Below are 8,213 nucleotides of genomic sequence, written 5' to 3'. Positions count from 1 at the left end.
CTAACCCAGTCGGTGATTAATTTATAATAAATTAAAATATAATTAATTTATACTACTGGCGTAAAATGTTACATATATATATCACCGACTGGAAGAAATTACGCCGTTAGTTACTGGCGTAAAATCTTCCATATAACACTACCGACTGGAAGAAATTACGCCGTTAGTTACTGGCGTAAAATCTTCCATATAACACTACCGACTGGAAGAAATTACGCCGTTAGCTACTGGCGTAAAATCTTCCATATAAACACAACTGACTGCAAGAAATTACGCCGTTAGTTACTGGCGTAAAATCGTACATATAAAACTACCGACTGGAAGAAATTACGCCATTAGTTACTGGCGTAAAATCTTCCATATAAACACAATCGACTGGAAGAAATTACGCCGTTAGTTACTGGCGTAAAATCGTACATATAAACACAACCGACTGGAAGAAATTACGCCGTTAGTTACTGGCGTAAAATCGTACATATAAAACAACTGACTAGAAGAAATAACGCCGTTAGTTACTGGCGTAAAATCTTCCATATAAACACAACCGACTGCAAGAAACTACGCTATTATTTAAGTGTAGTTTTTGGAGGTGGACTCACGTCACTTTCTTCAATGACGTCTGCCAGGCTACGTGTCTCTCACTATTTCTCAGGAGAGCGTAACGCCTGTATGGCAATTTCAGCCATTACGTTATGTAATTCCAAAGGTGTGACTTCGAGTAATTTATTCCAGTCGGTTGTCTTTATGGAAGATTTTACGCCAGTAACTAACGGCGTAATTTCTTCCAGTCGGTTATGTCGGTTTATATGTAAGATTTTACGCCAGTAACTAACGGCGTAATTTCTTCCAGTCGGTTGTCTTATATGGAAGATTTTACGCCAGTAACTAACGGCGTAATTTCTTCCAGTCGGTTATGTTTATATGGGGGATTTTAAGCCAGTAACTAACGGCGTAATTTCTTCCAGTCGGTTATGTTTGTATGGAAGATTTTACGCCAGTAACTAACGGCGTAATTTCTTCCAGTTAGTTATGTTTATATGGAAGATTTTACGCCAGTAACTAACGGCGTTATTTCTTCCAGTCGGTTATGTTTGTACGGAAGATTTTACGCCAGTAACTAACGGCGTAATTTCTTGCAGTCGGTTATGTTTATATGGAAGATTTTACGCCAGTAACTAACGGTGTAATTTCTTGCAGTCGGTTGTGTTTATATAGAAGATTTTACAGCAGTAGCTAACGGCGTAATTTCTTCCAGTCGGTAGTGTTATATGGAAGATTTTACGCCAGTAACTAACGGCGTAATTTCTTCCAGCCGGTTGTGTTTATATGGAAGATTTAACGCCAGTAACTAACGGCGTAATTTCCTCAAGTCGGTTGTTTTATATGGACGATTTTACGCCAGTAACTAACGGCGTAACTTCTTCCAGTCGGTTGTGTTTATATGGAAGATTTTACGCCAGTAACTAACGGCGTAATTTCCTCAAGTCGGTTGTGTTTATATGGAAGATTTTACGCCAGTAACTAACGGCTTTTTTTTTTTTTCAAGTCGGTTATGTTTATATGGAAGATTTTACGCCAGTAACTAACGGCGTAATTTCTTCCAGTCGGTTGTGTTTATATGTAAGATTTTACGCCAGTAACTAACGGCGTAATTTATTCCAGTCGGTTGTCTTATATGGAAGATTTTACGCCAGTAACTAGCGGCGTTATTTCTTCCAGTCGGTTATGTTTATATGGAAGATTTTACGCCAGTAACTAACGGCGTAATTTCCTCAAGTCGGTTGTGTTTATATGGAAGATTTTACGCTAGTAACTAACGGCGTAATTTCTTCCAGTCGGTTGTGTTTATATGTAAGATTTTACGCCAGTAACTAACGGCGTAATTTCTTCCAGTCGGTAGTTTTATATGTACGATTTTACGCCAGTAACTAACGGCGTAATTTCTTGCAGTCAGTTGTGTTTATATGGAAGATTTTACGCCAGTAGCTAACGGCGTAATTTCTTCCAGTCGGTAGTGTTATATGGAAGATTTTACGCCAGTAACTAACGGCGTAATTTCTTCCAGTCGGTTGTGTTTATATGTAAGATTTTACGCCAGTAACTAACGGCGTAATTTCTTCCAGTCGGTTGTGTTTATATGTAAGATTTTACGCCAGTAACTAACGGCGTAATTTCTTCCAGTCGGTAGTGTTATATGGAAGATTTTACGCCAGTAACTAACGGCGTAATTTCTTCCAGTCGGTTGTGTTTATATGTAAGATTTTACGCCAGTATCTAACGGCGTAATTTCTTCCAGTCGGTAGTCTTATTTGTAAGATTTTACGCCAGTAACTAACGGCGTAATTTCTTCCAGTCGGTGATATATATATGTAATGTAATTTAATTATATTTTAATTTATTATAATTAAATCACCGACTGGGTTAGTGGCGTAAAATCTTACAGTATATAGACTGTGTTAGTCACATATTACGCCGTTATCTAACTACCGCAAAGATACCAGCTCTGTCGACGTGTTTTTAGCTGAAATTGGCCTGTCGCTTATATTGTTCTTTAATTTACAATCTATCCCACTGGCATAACTCTAGAGTAAATTACATATAACTATAAATGTTGTTGTAAATACGTGAGCGTGAGCTAAATAAAATCTTAGCACACATAAAATATTCGAAACATGTAGCTGTCGCAAGAAAATACTCCCTTGTGCATAAACCGCTTGTATATACATTCGGTGTTTTTTCTCGGTTGCTTTCAATAGATTTCTACCACTGTCACTGTAATTAAAATAGCATTTTTGTGTAGTCCACCTGTTAAGATACATTTTCAAATCAATTCTAGGTTGGAATTCTGTTTGTAAAAATTGTCAAAGAAATCCGAGAAATAATACAACATTTTCCTTCTCAGACACTCTGATACATGGATTACCGTAGTAAACCACTTTCTAACCTGCTGAGAAATTATTCCTATATATAGAGATATAGAGACATATAGAGAAATGCACTTATGTATGTGTAGTCCATGTATTTGAAATGGATTATTTCTGCAGACCTCAGATTCCCCAGCTAAAGGTATCCTGAATTAGTTTCCACAACGCAAATACAGTTAGCATGCTTATTGCGTGACAAATGAAATTTGATGCACCGGCCGAAAACACAGGGAATGTGTTGCATTATTTCCGGTAGTTAGATAACGGCGTAATATGCGACTAACACAGCCTGTAGACTGTACGATTTTACGCCACTATCTGCGTCGGTGTACATAATGTAAGATTTTAAGCCATCAACTTACGGCGTAAAATCTTACAGTATATAATATATCGACTGGATGACATTACGCCGTTAGTTTCTGGCGTAAAATCTTACAGTATATATATCACCGACGTACGTTCGTATGAAGTTTTAAGCCATAGTAACAGCTTAAATCGTTGTCCCTTGTCAACGTTTGTGCGGCCAATTCACCGGATCAAATCTTTTGGTCGCCCCAAATTATTTGTTCTACATTACTGGAGGGATACAGGGGGTCGAGCGCCCGGGAGACCAGGGGACTCGAGATGGCAGGAAGCGGGAGTAGATATGGAAAACGTAACCTTTGAAAAGCCGAACCCAGCAAAGTTTTTGTCTTCATTTAATGCGCACCCAGAAGGAAAATTTCTTATTCGTTTCTTTATTACGTCAAAGGTCATAGATGCGATGTCATGAAAAATTGTCCAACGATCGAAGTGAGTCGGGTCAAATGTCGTCAAACGGGGTAATTTCTTCCAGTCGGTTGTATTTATATGTAAGATTTTTCGCCGGTAACTATTGGCATAATTTCTTCCAGTCGGTTGTTTTTGCACCCCTGTTCTCCTGGGCGCTCACCCCTCTCCACTAATGTAGAACAAATAATTGCTTAGGGTTAGAAACGTAAGTACGTTAGTGATGTATATATACTGTAAGATTTTACGCCAGTAACTAACAGCGTAATTTCTTCCAGTCGGTTATCTCCATATGTAAGATTTTACGCCAGTAACTAACGGCGTAATTTCTTTCAGTCGGTTGTCTTTATATGCAAGATTTTACGCCAGTAACTAGCAGCGTAATTTCTTCCAGTCGATATATTATATACTGTAAGATTTTACGCCGTTAGTCAACGGCTTAAAATCTTACAATATATACACCGACGCAGATAGTGGCGAAAAATCATACACTCTACAGACTGTGTTAGTCGCATATTACGCCGTTATCTAACTACCGGAAATAATGCAACATATTCTTTCTGTTTTCGGCCGGTGCATCAATTTCATTTGTCACGCAATAAGCATGCTGACTGTATTTGGGTAGTGGAAACTAACTCAGGATACCTTTAGCTGGGGAATCTGAGGTCTGCAGAAATAATCTACTTCAAAAACATGGACTACGCATAAATAAGTGCATTTCTCTATGTGTTGCATAGGAATAATTTCTCAGCAGGGTTAGAAAGTGGTGTACTACGGTAATCCATGTATCAGAGTGTCTGAGAAGGAAAATCTTGTGTTATTTCTCGGATTTCTTCGACAATTTTTACAAACAGAATTCCAACCTAGAGTTGATTTGAAAATGTATCTTAACAGGTGGACTACACAAACATGCTATTTTAATTAGTGACAGTGGTAGAAATCTATTGAAAGCAGCCGAGCAAAACACCGAATGTATATACACGCGGTTCATGCACAAGGGAGTATTTCCTTGCGACAACTACGTTTGGAATATTTTAGGTGTGCGAAGATTTTATTTATGCGATTTGTTTATGTAGCATTCGAGAAAAATAAACTCAAAAACTTTATCTAGAACGGAATTTAATTCACTGAAAAATAAAGGTAAGGTAATTTTAAAGTGAAAATTGATATATTTAAATGAATCAAAACAGAAGTAGAGACCGAACACGTCGAGTTTTGTCTCAATAGCGTGTGATTTGCGGCAGGAGTACAGCAAGAAAATGGCAGAACTCCGTGAAAATGCACGCTATTAATTTTGGTCTGGCGCGCTTGCTTTTCACGGGCCAAAGATAATATTTTTACATGATAAACACGAAGAATTGCTCGTTGAAAAGAGCTCTTTTATTCTATGTACATCCGTATAACCCCGATGTTATGGTCGTCTGAAATATGGCAAAATTCAGTGTACAAACGGAGTAGAAAATATAGTGTACTTTACGCGGGTGGTTTCAAACGAAAGAAAGTTCAGTTGGAGATGAAATATCGTTACAAAGCTACTCCAAGGGATTAAAAACTACTTGTAGGAAAATGAATCCAAGATAATTTTTCGTTGTCTTATACGAGCGTTGTGAAAATGCACTGAAAGCCCGATAGAAATTATGCAAATTGGGTACGTTTCGGCCGATTTCGAACTTTCGTATTTTTTACCAAAATTAAAACTCGCTGGAACTTTTAAATATTATTTTTGAAAACAGTTCATCTAAAGGGTCTTTTGGAGCAAATAAAAAAAAAAGTTGAATTTTTGCTTCTGTCACCGCATTCTTGAAAATTACTGACAATTTCTCTTAGCAATATTCAGGGCCTGCCCCAAAATTTCCATACATGGAAAGATGCAAAGTGATTTACCATCTCAAACATTGCAAATAAACAACATTTACGCGGAGAATCCTTATTCTCATGGCCAAATCCAGTCCTGGGAATGCGATCCATCTAGTGGCTATGTATGTAGTGACCTCCATATTGTGTACTGTGTCGAACGGTATCGAACTGAGACATGAGACTCGCTTTTGTTCACAGGCTAGAGACTGCAAAACAATAACAACAAAAAAATTGATTTGTTTTAGCAATTAAAATACATATCTTACAATCCCTACTCGCAAAATAGCGAAGCTAATCGAGGTGGCAGGGAAACAAACATTGAAATAAATTCTTCAGCAACAAGTTTGACTGAAAAGAGGAAATGACTCAGGGAGCATGCGTATACACGAACAATGAGAAACAGTACGATAAGCTAATAAAGTATTACATATTACAACTGGAATAAAACTACAGGCGAAAAAACACAACAACAATAATAAATGAAACTATAAAGGTAATAATTTAATTTCGAAGGGATCTCAAACTTTTATCACCATAAAGCAAGTTGGTTTCATCAGAAAATAAGAAAAAGCTAATTTTCTGAGAGGAGATATAGATATAATTTATGCATATCAAGAACAGTAAAGGTCCTAAGTATGTTCCTTGTGGGAATACGGCAATGTGGGAATACGGCAATGTGGGAATACGGCAATGTGGGAATACGGCAATGTGGGAATACGGCAATGTGGGAACACGTGAGCGCCAACCTGAGTGGTTGGAAGTCGATCATTTAGATGAGAGGAAAACCAGATATTTTCTACTCCACAGATTCCGTAATGTTCGAGTTTTTGCATTAGGATTGAGTGGTTGACTGTGTCAAATGCTTTCTTTCGATCCATAAAAATACCACAACAGAATAGCTTCTTATCATTATTGAGCTGGATCCTGTTGACAATACCAATAAGTGCATGCTGTGTGGAGCATTTTTCCCGAACACCATGCTGATGATAATACAACATATTGTCTTTATCCAGAAAAGTTTTTAACCGACTATACATAAGTTTCTCAAAGATTAAATATTGACAAGAGGGAGATTGGCCTGTGGTTGTTCGGGACTAAGTCATCCTCACTCTTGAAAACTGCGATAACTTAAGCATGCTTTAACTTCGAAGGGTATGTACCGGTTTCGATCGAGCTATTCATAATTAGAGTCGATGGGTTAGAAACAAGCCGACTAGCGGACTTAAGAATTCTAATAGGGCAAGAATACGAGCCTAACGCTTTATCCATTGGAAGATACTTTATTTCTTGTTCAACTTCACCGGGCGAAACTGGATTAAAGGCAATAGATTCCTAGAACGAATGTTTAGGCAGCTAGTGGGAAAATTCTGCAGATTTTGGAATTTTTGATACCAATTTATTCCCCATAGAAGCAAACTGTTTATTGAGAATATCAGGAATTTCAGATGGATCAGAAGAAAGGCTGATATGATCTTGGCGTTTTAAGCTAGTAATTTGTTTTCCAGATCTCCTTTTCCCTTGTCTTTTTTATGTTATTAATGTTGCATTCGAAATAGGTATGGTGATATATCTTTTTACTAATACGAGATAATGAAAGACTCTATTTCTGTAAGGTTTATGTCTTTCCCGATCACCGGAGGAAAAAAGGCTGACTGTACTTAGCAAATGTAAGTAAGCTAAGTTTAGTGGCTGGTCATGAAATGCTTTTACGTAGAAAAGAAAAACTGATGTTGAGCTTGGTTCTCGAGTAAAAGTGGCAATAATTTTGGTTCACGCTGAGAGAAATGTTTCAAATTTATATATTCCTTTATAAAAATACCGACCGAAAGAATTTCCGTCTTTCTTCCACTGTCTCCACACTGAACACTTACTACGTTGCTGATACGAAAACTATGAAGGGTGCTAGATATTACTCGGTTCTAACTTGCTCTTTGCTCATTACAAATCTTTGCCACATCTCTCAACTGAGGGCGTTCTCTTCTAGACATTGAGGAGTGCAGTAAGGTTTATAGCGTCAAAATGAGCAAATGCCATCTTAATACCTCTTGTGTTAATACTCAGGGCTCATACCACTCTTCTTGCAATCCTACCTATACTATTGGGAATGGTTCTATATGTGAAGGTAAGTTTGTTATTTTCAGGCTTCGTAACTTGATAATGTACGTTATGTTACCATGGAGCACGCAGAGTTGGTAATACAAATATTTGTTAAGAGGAAGCATAAATCCTTGTCGCCTAATACACTGAAAAATTATTGTCATTCGTGATTCTATGCGAACTTTAATCACATTTAACCTATTTTGGAGGTGAGGGAGAGGAGGTGGCTGAGGAATTTGTTCTTGTTTTTCTCTGGCAAAGTTTTGGACTAAATTATATACGTAATAAAAATAATTTACCGTCTGTAAAACTCACAGCGCCCGATGGATCGCCACCTTGTCGTGGTCGGCGGGCTAGAGTGCCTCGGAAACCTCTAGAGCTATGCCGGCAGGAGCTTCGTCTCCTGGTAGGGCCACCCAAGCTGGAAAGGTCGAAGGGTAGAGGTCCAACGAAGCGCGATCCACTGGTCCTCTAGGTTAGGGGGTTGGGCATAGAGCTAACAACCCTGTCCGTGAAACACCCATGTTATGGAAATAGCACAAAGCCGCCCTACGTGCCACACAGCAT

Source organism: Pocillopora verrucosa, chromosome 5, assembly GCF_036669915.1.
Source record: "Pocillopora verrucosa isolate sample1 chromosome 5, ASM3666991v2, whole genome shotgun sequence".
Classification (NCBI taxonomy): Eukaryota; Metazoa; Cnidaria; class Anthozoa; order Scleractinia; family Pocilloporidae; genus Pocillopora; species Pocillopora verrucosa.
The sequence above is the reverse complement of the archived record's forward strand: the minus strand, read 5'-3'. Positions refer to the sequence as shown.